This window comes from Temnothorax americanus, unplaced genomic scaffold (assembly GCF_048541705.1).
Source record: "Temnothorax americanus isolate GAGA-0224 unplaced genomic scaffold, ASM4854170v1 Scaffold16, whole genome shotgun sequence".
Taxonomy (NCBI): Eukaryota; Metazoa; Arthropoda; class Insecta; order Hymenoptera; family Formicidae; genus Temnothorax; species Temnothorax americanus.
Genome location: NW_027509297.1, coordinates 2,190,157 through 2,205,225, shown reverse-complemented (window position 1 = coordinate 2,205,225; position 15,069 = coordinate 2,190,157). Strand labels below are relative to the sequence as shown.

Sequence of the window (15,069 nt, the reverse complement as noted above, 5' to 3'; positions counted from 1 at the left end):
TTCCGTTCGGTATAGTTTTCTGTTATGTCCTATGTTCTATATTCCATATTTCATATTCTATATTCTATTTTCTGTTATATTTTTGAAATTAAATATTATATTCCATAAATATTTTGTAAATATTTTAGGAAAGTTAGCAAATAAAAAATAATTAATAATTTATTTAAAAGACCACACTTAATAAATTCCAAAATAATTACTATCTCTTCTTTCTATTTAATTTAGAATTGGTGTGCCCGCGTAGTCGCTAAAGAAGGGACTTTTCGGAATTTATGCGCCCCGAGGATTATAGGACCCGCACGCACTAAATAACAACACTCCATATTTTAACGTCAAAAAGTATATTTGCTATCACTTCTACAACGAGAGATTTCGCGAGTCTTTGTCGCTATCGCTACTTATATGTATATTAATTGATCAGGAACGAAGGAGTATAATGACTCTGACCGGAATCACGCGCGTATCGTATTCCATTTTAAATCATCTTTTGACTCGTTTACTTACTCAGCTTCTAGGAACTTGACTGTGACTTACTAGATATCTTTCTTCTAATCCCTTTAAAATTATTTAATCTTTCTTAATCTGTTCTCTTTTCCTTATTTAATATTTCTCAATCTTTTTTTTCTTTAAAATCTGTTCTCTTCGTTCGATCTGATGACTTTTGAAAAATTGTTAAATTGACTAAAAGTTGACTATAAATTTTTAAACTGACCTACAAGTAGAGAAAGCTTCGAAGGAAAAAGATCATTCTGATATACCCCCCCGGTGATTTCCTGAACTTCGCAGTTTCTCGTTTCAAACGCGGCAAAATGGATACGCGTATACGTGCCGTTCGGAAGGAGGAGGATGAATGGATATAGCCGAGTCCAGTGAGTCCAGTCGACAGTCGTCGATATTGATGTCGACTGGCCCGAGGGCTGCTGTTCCTGGCCGTCAAAACAAAGTAATTTGTCTGCAGATCCGACGTGCGGATCCGCCGTCTCACGTCGCGTCGCGGTGTGCACATGGTCTGGCTTGTTACAAATCGCCGGGCAACCGTCAGTCAGGGGGGTTCGACGGTTCCACTTCGTGTCTCCGGATTCCCAGTGTGCCGCAGCTGTTCGCCGATCGCGGAAATTTCGTACGAATCGATCCCGTGCCCCGTCGCCCGGGGACGGTGGTAAATAATTGCGTCCCTAACTTCGGCAAGCCGCCCTGAAAGGAGCAGGTTTAGTAATCGAGCTTAATTCCTTACCTTCCGTACATAGTCGTTGAGTCTAACAATAAGTCTCTTGACTTTCCCGTGCCAAAGTCTTCAAATAACTATTCAGCGAAAATATTTGTTATTCTTTTTTCGATACTTTTGTCAATGTTTGAGTTTAACAATATTTTATATGAACACTGTTTTTGAGACAAAACAAAGAAATATATATAGATTAGTATAATAATACTCTATAATTTATCTAGTATTTTAAAATTGTAATTTAAACAATACATCTTGCACTGATTAATATATTAATTCAAATTAATTTATAAATAATTTAACAAGACTGTATATGTCTTTTTTTTTTAAATTAAAACTTTGTTTTTTTATTTGTTAAGGCTACATAGAATAAAGACGGTAAAAAATATTATTGATGGAGCTATATCCTACATACTTATTTTTAAAGATATATTTAAAATCTTATTCAAACGAATTATAGATCTTAAAGGGTATAGCAGGACAAGAGGGTCTAACGGTCCTCAAACAAAATTAATTTGGACTAGGGGCAATTCAAAGGTTATAATTAATAACATTATCTGTGAAGAATTCTTTATCCCTTTCTCACCCCATTGTAAAAATATCATAAAAAAAGATATTTTTCGCATTTTATTTTTTCTCAGCCGCTATTATAGTGATGCTGGAACAATTATCATAATGATCTATATCTCCCCCTATCCCGCTGTACCCTTTACCTTCTCGGTTTGCATAATTCTGTACTTATTTAAATAAGCAAATATCTCGAACGTACTCACATAACTAAAGAAAATATCTGCAATTGTAAAAAGAAATTAGAAAATCTGAGATTTAATTCAGATGTATTATTTCTGCAAAGCCTGGAGAGTTCGTAATCCACTTATACTTCACAATAATCGCCAAGTGCAGATTATGAACGGTTCCGGATCGTAGGTGCTTAATATATATTTCCCAAGATTTTAAGTGGCCGATAATGGCTGTTCTCATGTGGCGCGTTCTCGAGCGGCTGTCGTTGGATTATCGAATTATATGAAACATCGTTCCTCTTACTCCTAGTACGAGAAAGTCAGTCCAAGTTTGAAATCCCGTCGTACGCTCCAGCCGCGATCGAGCGCAAATTCCCAGACATCAAAGCTCGCCGATTCGGAATCCGACGTCACTTCCCCGAAGTTCCAGTCCATAAGGAGGAAATGAATAGACGAGGCGGGCGGTGAATGAATAGGAAGAGATGTCTGGCCCGGCCCGCAGCATTGTTTGCATGGCTTTGCCGGCGACTTTAAGGATTTATTCGAGAGGAACGTCCGCTATCGGGGCCGCGACTAGAAGCGAGAGAACACGAACAAAATATTACAGGCGATTTCATGTACGTGCAATAAATTTTATATTTATGTAGAATTTGTCACGAAAGAACCGGATTTAATATTAATAACATTCTTTAAAGATTTTAATGTCGACTTCTTTTTTTATTAAGATGTTACAGACGTTTCAACTAAAATTGTCGCTTGTATCACAACGGTTCGGGGATGTTTTCTTTCTCCCACCTGGAAATCGGCCACCTCGTAAATCGCAAAACCGTTAATCTTCCCAGGTTTTTCCGATTTTCCGTTCCTCGTCTTGTTCCTTCTTTCGCTTCATCTCTGGTATCAGTTTCATTCCACTTCGCTCCCCCTCCCCACTTGCTCTCTACATATGGCTCCCTTTCATTTTGCAGCTGCGCTCCCTTTGCGCGCTTCGTCTCGTAACACTTTACCGTTGCCAATTTTTTAGTTTCGGAATCGTGCGCGCTTCGTCTCGTTGGGTTCTACGATGAGCGCTGGCTCGTATATTCCGATCACATCCTATCAGTTATCTCAAATTTCATGGATATCCATCGAAGGAGTTTTGTATCTTCGAGGCAAGAACGACGACGAAACGTATCGAATATGTATTCCCAAAAACTTTGCAAAAATCGATCTTCGCGAGCGTATAACAAAAATACTTTTAGAAGAAATTTTATAGTACATTTTTCTTAGTTTATATAAAAAAAAATTTTAGTGCAAAATTTATCAAAAGTATCTTTATGTCACACTTGCGAAGATACTTTTGAATCTAAAGAAAGGAAACTAAAGATGTCATGTAACTATCAGAATGTTCCTCGGAATGTTCCGTTGAGATACTTGTTACTACTGCATGCATGAGTTAAACTTGCAAAGTCCAGAAATTAATGCTAAAATGCTAAAATGCAATATATCCATATGACAAATTTATTATAAAAAGACCGCTTAAAAATTATAATATACAATTTCTGTGTAAGTTAAGAAGCTATAGGTAAATAAATTAAGTAAGTAAAAATAATTTTGCAGTATAATTAATATGGATTTTTGAAAGAATTATAATACCCACATAAAGAACAATAAAACATTATTAAAATGTAATTTTGCACACATGATAAAATTTATCATTAAATAAAAAACAAGGATAACAATATTAAATAAAGATCGCGGAATTTTGCGTAATTATCACAGAAACCACGTACCTATAATAAAAGCGACAAATAGTTATTATATTTCGTAAAATTCATCGAAGTTAAATTGCCCGAATACTCGAGCGCGTTTCGCGAAATCGCTATAGTTATAATTTATTACTGTTGCACGTATAAGTCCTCATATTTGCTTGAGTAAATCAGAATGCAAATATCGCTCAACGTGCTTTAAAGAATTATGAATCAGCGTCGCCCATCAGTGGGCACGATATATATAAAATTACATTTACGCGCAAATATATGAAGAAATTGCTGTCGTATGATGGCACCTTTTGTTTCGGCAACGGGATTTAGCTTCGCCCATGGCGAAATGATAGGCGACCGTATTTGGACGGCTTCTGAAACCTCATTCCGCGAGTACCATGGCGGAAGCATTTAAATTTTATTTCTCCCGTGATGCAAACTGGACAACGGTCATACGGACATAAAAATCTTGTGAGGGATATGACAAGCGATCTTGTTACGTGTCTCGCTGTGTGCGGTATTATGACATTTCCAAAACGGATATATAATCTATCCGTTTCATTTATCCCATCGTGAAGACATTTTCGTATATTTGGATCGCATGGTTGTTACACATGGATGATGCAGTTAAGATGATGCACTTAAAACACTCAATTTCTCGCAAGATAGTTAGGTTTTTACTTATATAGAAACTTAGCACTTATTTTAATACAACTGAAATATGCCAAGTTGTCATTTAATTGTATAGGCAAAACTAATCTAGTTTTCTTTAAATTAAGGTTCCGAGGATAACTTGAAAAATATCTCTTATCTTCAAATAAAAATTGTAGTTGTGTTACTTTTTCAGTTAACGACATTGACTATTTATATATGTGATATATGCATATATGTTCGCAGCATACTTGCAATAAGCTGCAATAATTGTTATTTTTATAAAACGATATCGTCAGCGACGCGCGTTCTATAAGAATTATATTTTCCTCTTAACAATATAATTATGTCGATTTTACATCGCTTTTTCAACTAGAGAAATAATTTTCTACCCCACAAAAAAAACATATGCTTAATACCGCACAAAAACTTTCAAGCGCAACTTTGAAAAACGAAAATACGTAGTGAGATACTCGTACGAGGGAAATTGAAAGTTTGTGAGGACTTGTTAAAAAGAAAAACGGGCAAGAATATTTTTAACTGCGAAAATAAATTACGTCTCTATTATGCAAAGTTTGAAGAAGAGGTCGTTATTTTATAAAAATCAACCGTCAACATTCTTATTTTCCAATTATAAAAACAGATTTTCCGTTAAACTAATGATAAATTTAGACACTTATTACTAGATATCAAATTCACATGATATTTTAACAAATCGCACATTTTTAGATGTGACGTTACGAAAAATCACGCAAACGGTGCACCAAGTAAAAAAAAAATATTGGATACAGATAATCGATTTAACGCGAATTAACGCTTCTATGATTCACGTTTTGCCGGCGCTTTTTCACGGATCGTTCACTACTATTTTCACAGCAGCTCTTTCACACCGCCATCGCGGAATTACGTTGTCATTTCGATTGCGTTCCGTTTTCCCGTTTAGATGTCATACATGATATTTTAGTCGATCGAGACGCTCGTTCTCGAAGAGAGATGCGGCGAAACGTGTGTTGAGCGAGAAAGAATAAGGGACGCTTTCCTGGATTCACGACGAAAGCGCGAGCAAACGGCGGGCGAAAGAGGAAATTGTACTTGCATGCATGAATGGAACACGGCTTTTCGATCCCTATCGTTTCCCTCCACCCCTCTAGCTGTCGCGAGTCGAAATTACGTCTGGCGCCGATCTCGTTTCGCTCCTTTTCCCGGGCGTTACAATGCTCCGTTTCTAAATTCGAGACACGCTCACTCTAATTCAACGACGATAAGTCGTCGTGCGCAATCGTGTTCGCTCCAAACCATCGACGCATCGACGAGATTCACATTGGACGACAACGAAGAGATTTGAATTGAATTAGCTGCACTGATTAGATAGGGATAGAACAAGGTGAAAGGTGATAGTGGTACGCTATTCTGGATAAGAAAGCCCAGAATGCTCTCTGAGCATGTCAACGCCATTATGAACGAACCGTACTAATTTTGCAGGATTTGCTCCTTATCGGAAATTTCGCTTCCTCGATTTACTTTCCACGAAATAGCTTTACACGTCTTATCTTTCAATTCCAAACACGTTTTCTAATCTGATAATTAATTCGGCGGCGATCCACCGACGAACATGTGTAAGAGTAAGTACACGGTAGAAACTGGTAACAAAAGGCAAATGCAAATGTAAATTCAATATGAGATTTCATATTGCTTCAAACATTTAATGCCGAACCGACAGAATAGAGTTTTATAACTATGCAGCCTTTTATGAATTTATTGCAAAGCGCTTTAAATTTTTTTTCTTCTTTAATTATATGTAAAACTTGCTTATCAATCTCTAAAGTAAAATTTTCTTCTGTAAAAATTTAACCATGCGATCTTCTCCTATTTTTTAATAACTTAATTTAAAATATTTGATTAACAAACAAAAAATAATGAAAGTAAATATAATAAAGAACTATATGTTACAAAGAACATTAAAGATATCTTTTAAGATGTTTCTAACAATAAGTATTGTAAAAGTACGAGGTTGCTAGCAGGTTCCTGGAACAAAATGACAAGCCGTGCACTTATATAAACGGAATATATTAATTCTGTGCTGGGAATAGCCTGCCTGTTACGAATAAATTTTGAAAACTCTCTCACCAGAAAACTTCGGGCACGCATAACCGAGTTGAAGTTTCGAGACAGCTCGCTCGCATACTCCTCGCGTATATATTCGCCCCGATCGAAATCGATTTCCGAAATCGAGCCTTCAAAGCCTTTCCCCCTTGGAACTCAGTTTGGTGAAAAAGAGAACGGCAGCGCTTGAAAAATTGTAAGTTGAGAAAGTTACAAAGGTGAAAGCATTGCCGAGCGAACTACTTAGAAATAATGGTCGGGGAATTCTCCGAAAGTACTCCGAACCGTAGAAATGTCGAACACTTTCGGTATACCTTGAAATAAAAACTCGGAATATGTATAACACAAATAAAATAATTGATTGCTGACAAAAGTAATTGCGATGTATAGTAATTATATTTAATTTATTCTGCAATCGTGTTGATTATGACAGAAAATTTATGTTTCTGCCATGTTATATAAAATGTTTTGTATATAATCTTGTAAGAGACATAATCACCTATACATCACGAATTGACATTTGGCAAAAAGATTGCTTGTATATAACAGCATAGAGATATAACAGCGCTACATTATTTTCTCGGAAAGTAACTACTTGCTCCTGAAATGCGAACAGCGAAACTTTTTACGGTCTCTCGTAGAATTCGCAAATTATGCGCGACCTATTCGTTTCATCTTTTTCTCCGCTGGCTGGTAATGTCATCCCTCGCAAATGCGCTTGAAACATTTTTGTATTATACCGCGAGTCCGTTAACCTTCTTTGTCCGAGGGTCCCCGGTCCCCGCGAGAGGAGATGTTGCGATTTCCCGATCGAATAGCATGCATCGCGATTACCAAAATGCATCCACGAATCGCGTGACATATTCATGCGCGGCCGAATCACGTCCAGCAATTTAACGTCGTTTCATCAATTTTTCGAATTGCCGTTTCGAAACATCTATCATCAATCCTCTCTTCTCCTCCTCCGATTCTGATCATACGATATTAAATGTGGCGTAATGAATGACTCGCCGAACAAGCAGTTCTTGGAGAAAGCAATGATTAATCATCCGATTATATTCATGATCGTATTTTTTAGCGGCTCGCTAATTACTTACCGCGTCTATACTTCAGCAGCTATTAGGAAACTTGGATGTTCGAAACTTTACAAAGTTTCCAGGCCAATTTTCTCTGATGTTGCTTGTAGTATAATTGTTATCCACCAGACTAAACTTGCTCTTCATTACTTAGAATTACTTGATATATTGTGTAAAAAATTACGTAACTGCAGGCAATATAATTTATAAAACCCATCGATTCTCTCTTAAGTTTGTTGTTGTCATCTTCTCACTTACGTACAAAAATTTATATACTTAGTTATATTTTTTAATAAATTACAATAAATTACGTAAAAACCTTGATCTTATTTCTGTATAAAGTTGAATAACATCGATATTATGCACTAATTTTTAGTTGTTTGTTTTCCGAGTACTTTGATTAACCATAGTTTAGATAGAAAATGATTTGAAATTATTATTATTATAATTATAAATGAGTATATGCCATTACATGAATTTCACCAGCTGATAAATTGTGTATAAAAACTTGAAAGCTCTTCTCCTTTGATTTTTGATAATCGTTTCTCCAGGTATAAATTGGATGTCCCTCGGAATAATTCGATAATTGTGATCTTTGATTTTTGGTCGTCGTCTCGTTTCGTTGTCACGGAACAAATCCGGACCTCCATTATCCAATATTATCCCATATTCCGAAAAAAGGAAAAGAAAATGAACGAGATTTCGCAGTTCCTTATACGCATGCTATGTTTCATCGCAGATCCAGATCCTGTTCTCTTTCATAGCGATGACGCAATATGATGTACGAGCGTTTCATGCTCGCCAGGGAAAAGAATACAGAGTGATCGATGGTATAATTAATTCAGCTGCGACGGAATCGCACGACGTACAATCGACCGACAGGTATCGATTGCAAGTTGACAAATCTCTTTCGCGACATTGGAGTGTTAAGTATTAGCATCATTCGTTATCTGACCGGGCGACTGTACTTTGAAATTGATCACAAACCACCAATTGAGCAACAATGATAAAGCTTTATAATGTAGCAATTAACGTATATGTATAAAGTATATTAATTTGTGTATAAAATACATTAATTTAATGTATAAAATACATTAAATTAACTTATTCTACGGATAGAATGTTTATTAAATTTATATAAAAATATGTCGCATATAAACTTTAATACACCTAACTAATTATATAAATGTGAACATTAATGTTAATTAAGTATTTAAAATTTAACTGTTAATGTACGTTACTAAATAAATAAAAAATTTATATGACGGATATAATGCTTCTATAATATTATTATAAACATGTAGTGTTGTAAATGTATGCATATATATAGATTTCTGAAATACAAAGCTCTTAAAATTTAAAATAATAGAATTGTGCTATTATCAACTGTACCGAAGTAAAATAAATTTTTATTAACTCTAATATTATTCTCTCGTTTCTCTCACTAAATAAATATAAAGAATTAAAGAACAAAATATCTCTATATTGTATTGTAGTATATAGAAGCGACGGGTATTTCTACTTTTAACCAAGTTTCGAAGTTTTGCGGAGATTCCGACAGACACCTTTCATGCAGATGTTGCCGTATTAATGAAGTCATCAACTGTCGCACCTAGCATTCTGTCGAACAAGACACTTTCATCGCTCGTCCGCAATGCAATGAGCTCTCTAACAAGGTAAAGAGGTGTGTGCGTGTATACCAAGAGATATAATAGTGGAAATTATGCGAGAATGTAGTATTAAAATGTATGAGATAGCTAACTAGCAATTTTCCCCTAAAAAAAAAAAGCAAATTCTAATGTCACATAACATCAAATTTAAAATTTTATAAAAATTAATTTTATTAACAATACAAAAAACTGACATAATAGAAGTGTCTCTTTTTTACATTACTCTTTTGTTCGATCACGCAAGAAACAGACAGTAAAAATTAACAATTTAAAATCGGACGAATTGGAGAAATCCCTTTCCTCTCACGGGAATCGGAATAATTAAGCCGCGAGCTATGAAATTGTTTATTCAAATGCAAATTGTTTGGTGAAAACAAATATAAAAAAACAAAATTTCTTCGATGCGGTAATATGATAACTGCATAACTTATTTGCACATATACCGTCGATTCCACACGAGAGCGTTTTGCATGATAAAAATGCGCTTTCGCAGATGACTGGTGCACGAAAACAATAAAGAGCAATATTTTTTAGGAAAGATGCTGAATATATATTTCCATATTGCATCTATAATACCATTGAATTTCATAGCGTGTTTTGCTGCGACGACTCGATTTTGTATACGGTGCGTATTTCGTTTCTACAATTCTCTAAAAATTTTCATGTGTCAGATAATAATTAAAGCAACATTAATAATAATAAACATTTTTACTTAAAATTCAAATTCAAGTATTATGCTGCATACATACTCACGTATTACATTTATCGTAAAGAACAATGTCCCAAATGCAAATCTGATAAAACTGTTTAAAATTCTTGTTAAGTATCAAATTTTTTTTCGGTATTAAGTAATCTTTGTATCTAAACTTTCCATTAAATTTTCATTAAAACCTTCACCGCTTGAATAAAGTGTCCAGCACGTCCACTACGACGTAAAATCACAGAGGATTATTTCATAATTAATTAAAGCGTCTAACGAGAGCTGACGACCTATGTTAATAATTAATTTTTCTTTGGAGAATTTAATCTTTCGCGGAAATTCAATTACACTCAAAATGCGTTTTCTAATATAATATTTTAACTAGTGATTTATTTTTCTACGAAAATTCCGTTTTTGCGAGCGTGAATGAAAACAACAATTGCAACAACAATTCATATTAGAACAATGGCGAGGATTCGATCTTAAATACTTCGATTAGAAGTTTTCCGCGCGAGGGTGTCGATTTTATGGATGCCTCGCGGACGTAAATCCTTCAACGACCACGACATATCGATCGGTACTTTATCTCGTACACGGAAACGACTTCAAATCACGGTGCGAAGGATCGCGAGACTCGCGCTCGTGATTCCGTTTCGTTTTCACATAAAGTTTTCACACCCTCGTTGAAGTCGATTCCCCGATTTGACGTTAACATCGCTCGTGTAGGTATATGGCTCACACGATTTTAACGATGCGTGTTAAAATAGACACACGCTATTTTACATTCTGAATACCATCATACGACTTTGATCGAGAGTGCATAAAATAAGGTACAAATTTATAAAAAATAACAGTGGAAGCCCGGTTATCCGTTACAAACAACATGTAGTTGCATAATTCAAATCAAATTCGCGAAGGTAAATGTTTGAACGAGATTTATGCAAAGGACAAATTTTCGTAAAAACGCTTTAAACTTGATAAAACTGCAAAAGCAATGAAAGTATATAATAAACAATATAAATAAAATTTGAAGAAAATTAAACATTAATTAATAATTAACTTCATTGTATTAAAGTTTCTTTACCTGACTAATGATAAATAAGCGCGTTGCTTTTATAGTTTTTTATTTGCAATATAAAAGTAATCAAACTGTTGTCGTTTGGAGCATTGTTATTATTATGCGATATATATTTTTCGACAAAATATGAAACAGTCGTTAGTCATTATATTCGCGAATAAACTGTATATTGTTGCTTGCTTCATTTTGTTTCATCGCAATTATATTTTTATTGAAAGACTTCATGAGATAATTAGTTAATAATTGTAGTCATTTCAAAGCCAATTTGTTAATCTTTGGAAAAAAATTTATCAGAAGTTTATATTATAAACTGAAAATCGTTATTAACTCAAAAAAACATGTTTTAAACTTCTAAAAAATGGAAAATCTTGATTTAAGTGTAAGAATCTCTCTTAAATCCCCTTCCTCTCGACAAAATCGATTTTACAGCCAATAAAAAAAAAAATTGCAGGTTCTTGTGGGTCAAAGGGAACGCGGTAAACATTAGAATGAGGACCATAAGTGACCGAATATATATGGCAACGGAGAGGTTCACTTTTATTTCGCTCTTACGCTCTTTCTCTGCCGCTATAAATCCGCCACTCTCGTCCATGAAGAGGTGAAAGGTCGAAGGAATGAGAAACAGACGGAGAGAAGGAGATAAAAGAAGGGTAGCTCGACGGCAGCGCGAAATTGCGGAATAATATAGCGGAGATGCGGGCGACGTGGTGCATCGAACGCGTCAGATTTAATTTCGGCTTTTTTTTTATATCCGACGTGACGCACACATCCGGAATTCAAATGAACTCGATATAACGCCGTTGCGCGATCCCACGGCCCCGCGCACAACCGTTGCTCTTTATTTTTCTCGTCTGAAATGCAGTCGAGATTCTTTTGCATTCGACTGCCGTTCGCGTTTGGCGCACTGCTGCACCTTTCTTTGAGCGTTATGGCACTTTACTTGAGCTTTGACTTTTAAATGCATAAATTTTTATATTATTTACCACTATAAAATTGATACATTGCCAATGGTTGACTTGGTGTATCTCGTTTATATATAATATCAGAAATAAGTCCTTTTTCGCGAATTTAGTTTTGTAAAAAAATTAAAAGATAATGAAATTTTAGTCTCTCTCTCTCTCTCTCTCTCTCTCTCTCAACTTTTCAAACAAACTTTATTTCAACAGAATTTTAATTCAAATAAATGAGTAATTAACTAAAGACTCTCAACATTGAAATTGACAAGTAACAAGAAAAATAGGCTTTGAGAGTCAAACAAAGAATTTCAATTGAAAAATGATCTGTAAAGTTGAATATTGAGAAAAATCTGTAAAAGAAAAACTATTAAAGCAGAGAAATAAACCTAGTAGAATAAATTCGAGATTTGTTTCGTATGTAAGCCAGTATTATATCGCAATACATGGTGAACGAACCACGCGATTTACAAGCGTATAAAGTCCTTGGATGTATTTTGCATATGTAATTAAATTCGAATCAATAACGCGCGATTACCATAGATAGACGAACGGCTCGCGACCAAAGCCACATTTTCAATCTGTTACAAACATATAGGTATACAAAATAATCCAGAATTGTCACTCTTTTTATCTGTAAATTATTTAAACTTTTACAAATAATTTGTCAATCAATTTTTATCTCTTTTTACTTTTTATATAAAAAATGTTGTTGAATATTAAGATTTTGTAACAACTTTCGATATCAACAGTAATTTTCTGCAGTTACGAGCAGAAAAAATGCACGGAAATCGAAAAAATATAGGCTATTTAATCTGAAATATATTCAGCAAAATAATTAGCGCAAGTCACGTTATCAATTTTGATAACTCTGTTATGAGACACAAAATATATAATGTGTGTACAAATCCAATTTCCTGTAATTGTATTCGCGAATTGAATTTTATCTTTAAATTCCAAAAAATTCCACTAAAAGTAATGCATTTGACAATATAAAATTATTATATTATTATTTATACATTAATTTCACCGATTTAATCGGCCAATTACGATGATAACAATTTTTATCATAATATTTCAAATATTTGTAGATATATTTACAAAAATATTTCATTTATTTTAACAATTGAAATTTTTCGGATCCTTTTAATATTAATGTTGATGGAAAACTTTTTATGCACTATTATCTTTAAGCATGATCATTTTGCTTTTAACATTATGAATATCTAAAGTACAAAAGGTATTGGTAAGGTAAAAATAAAGATGATAGCAAAACATATTCAAACAACTAAATATCTTTGTTCAATAAGATGATAAAGAAAAGATGAGGATTTAATATTACTGTAACGTCGTCTTTTAATATGCTTTGTATCTCGATCGAAAGTTTAATATTTGAATTTGAAAGCCGTTTTACTTTCGGTATACACTATACTTGCAAATAGCTGCACCACTCCGCTAAGCATAAACTCCAACGAAACTCCGAAAAAACTATATAAGCGTTTGCCGGCGTAAGAGAAAAATCTCTTTGCGCTATTTACGATGGCTTACTAAATATTTTACGGACCAACATTTGTCTGCCGATCGTATGTCTGGTGACCCCGTATTTGCGTGTTTCGAAGTTTTTTCACAAAAAGTCCAACAATGCCGCACTACATTGCGCGCATGCACTTTTTCCTGAACTACATCCGTTTAAAATGAAAATTTATCGCAGAAATTTATTTAAAGTAAAATTTATCTATATGCATTTTTCTGCTTTTGATTAAGTAACATGCTTACTTGCTTATGAATTGTATCTGAAAAGTTTGCCGAAACTGAAATTAGAATCTGTTATTTCCCTTATTTAACGCTATTTAAGTTCTTTTGCTACTTAACAATATTTTGTGTATTATTATTACGATTAGCAGATAAGAGATTTGTCGAAATTTAAGAAAATGCACAAAGCGCGCAAAGTTTTAGAATATAATTATAAAAGCGGCCCACTAATATATACAATAAAAATATTTGATTTGTGGTAAATTACGACATTTAGAGGATGAGCTTTGAATTTCGATTTTTATCATGCATTTTTATGAAACAGCGCGCCACCGCCAATACTAGCAATTAGAGAAGCGAGACAATTGCGGCAACCGTGCGCCGTGCGTCAAAGCGACACTGGGCGTGTCTGCATTCTTCTGCGTTTGATTAATCGACAAGTATTTAACCGGTGAATATTTATCATCTCTCATCCTCTCCCGTCAACGGTTTGCATTGTCGTCCAGTGCACTCGACGTCATCGTGCGATGTGCTTTCGTGCGTAATCCACTGCCGGCTGTATTAAACAGCATCGTCCTTAAACGAACGGACTTTATGTATGTACTTTGCGAAGATAGGGCGTGTTGCGAAGAAAGGGCATTTTATATAGAATAGTTATACAGAGGGTTTTGGTAGAAACATGCTGGAAACACACATTTCAGAAAATACTTTCATTAACGTTCCTTTTAATAAAACACTTAACCCGTGCCCCAACATTTATATTTGTAATTTTTTATCTATATATTGTAATAATGTTAAAAAGAATATTTATGTGATGTAATGGTTTGAACTAGTTTGAAGTAAATAAAGAAAGAAATAAATAATATTGCTATCTTGTGAGCAAAAAATAATTTAATTTCACAATGTCATTTTTCCACCTTATATTATATTTTAATTTTTTTCTTTAATTACTTTTTTTAATTACTTCATAAAATGAAGTAGAGAAATGTATAATAACAATAGCAATACATGTAAATTTTTTTCTACTTTTATAAGTTGATGTAGAAATATAAATCATAAAATTCCAAAACAACTTCGTCGATCATAACGTCGTGAAAAGCGCGATTTTTTAAGCACTTGAGAAAAAAAGATTAAATGTACGTACTTACTCTAGTTATGCCACAATGAAATATGCATCCTCTTCAAAAACCGGCGTGCACATTTACGTAATCGTAGATATTTCATGCATACGTTCTTTCGAGCGTATTGAATTTTGCACAGAATTTCATATTGCGCTGGGCATCTATAAATTCTGTTTCACGTGCACATCAATCCTGAAAGCACGTAACAATAACGAACAACTTTATGCTCTTTTCAAAGAAAATTACTAATTATTTTGTTCCATA

At 34.2% G+C, this 15,069-nt stretch overlaps 1 protein-coding gene across 2 annotated transcripts in view; it reads right to left on the bottom strand.

Moving 5' to 3' along the window:
* Positions 1-1,581: 1,581 nt before the first annotated feature.
* Positions 1,582-15,069, bottom strand: part of LOC143895503 (uncharacterized) — a 257,055-nt gene continuing 243,567 nt past the window's right edge. The window contains exons 12-13 of one of the 2 annotated variants that reach the window (XR_013256344.1): positions 14,833-14,997; positions 1,582-2,535 (exon numbers count right to left, since the gene is read on the bottom strand). The gene's annotated coding sequence lies outside the window, so the exon portion shown is untranslated. Of the gene's footprint in view, positions 2,536-13,067; positions 14,261-14,832; positions 14,998-15,069 lie in introns of those variants that run through there. The other variant, XR_013256345.1, reaches the window with a different exon arrangement.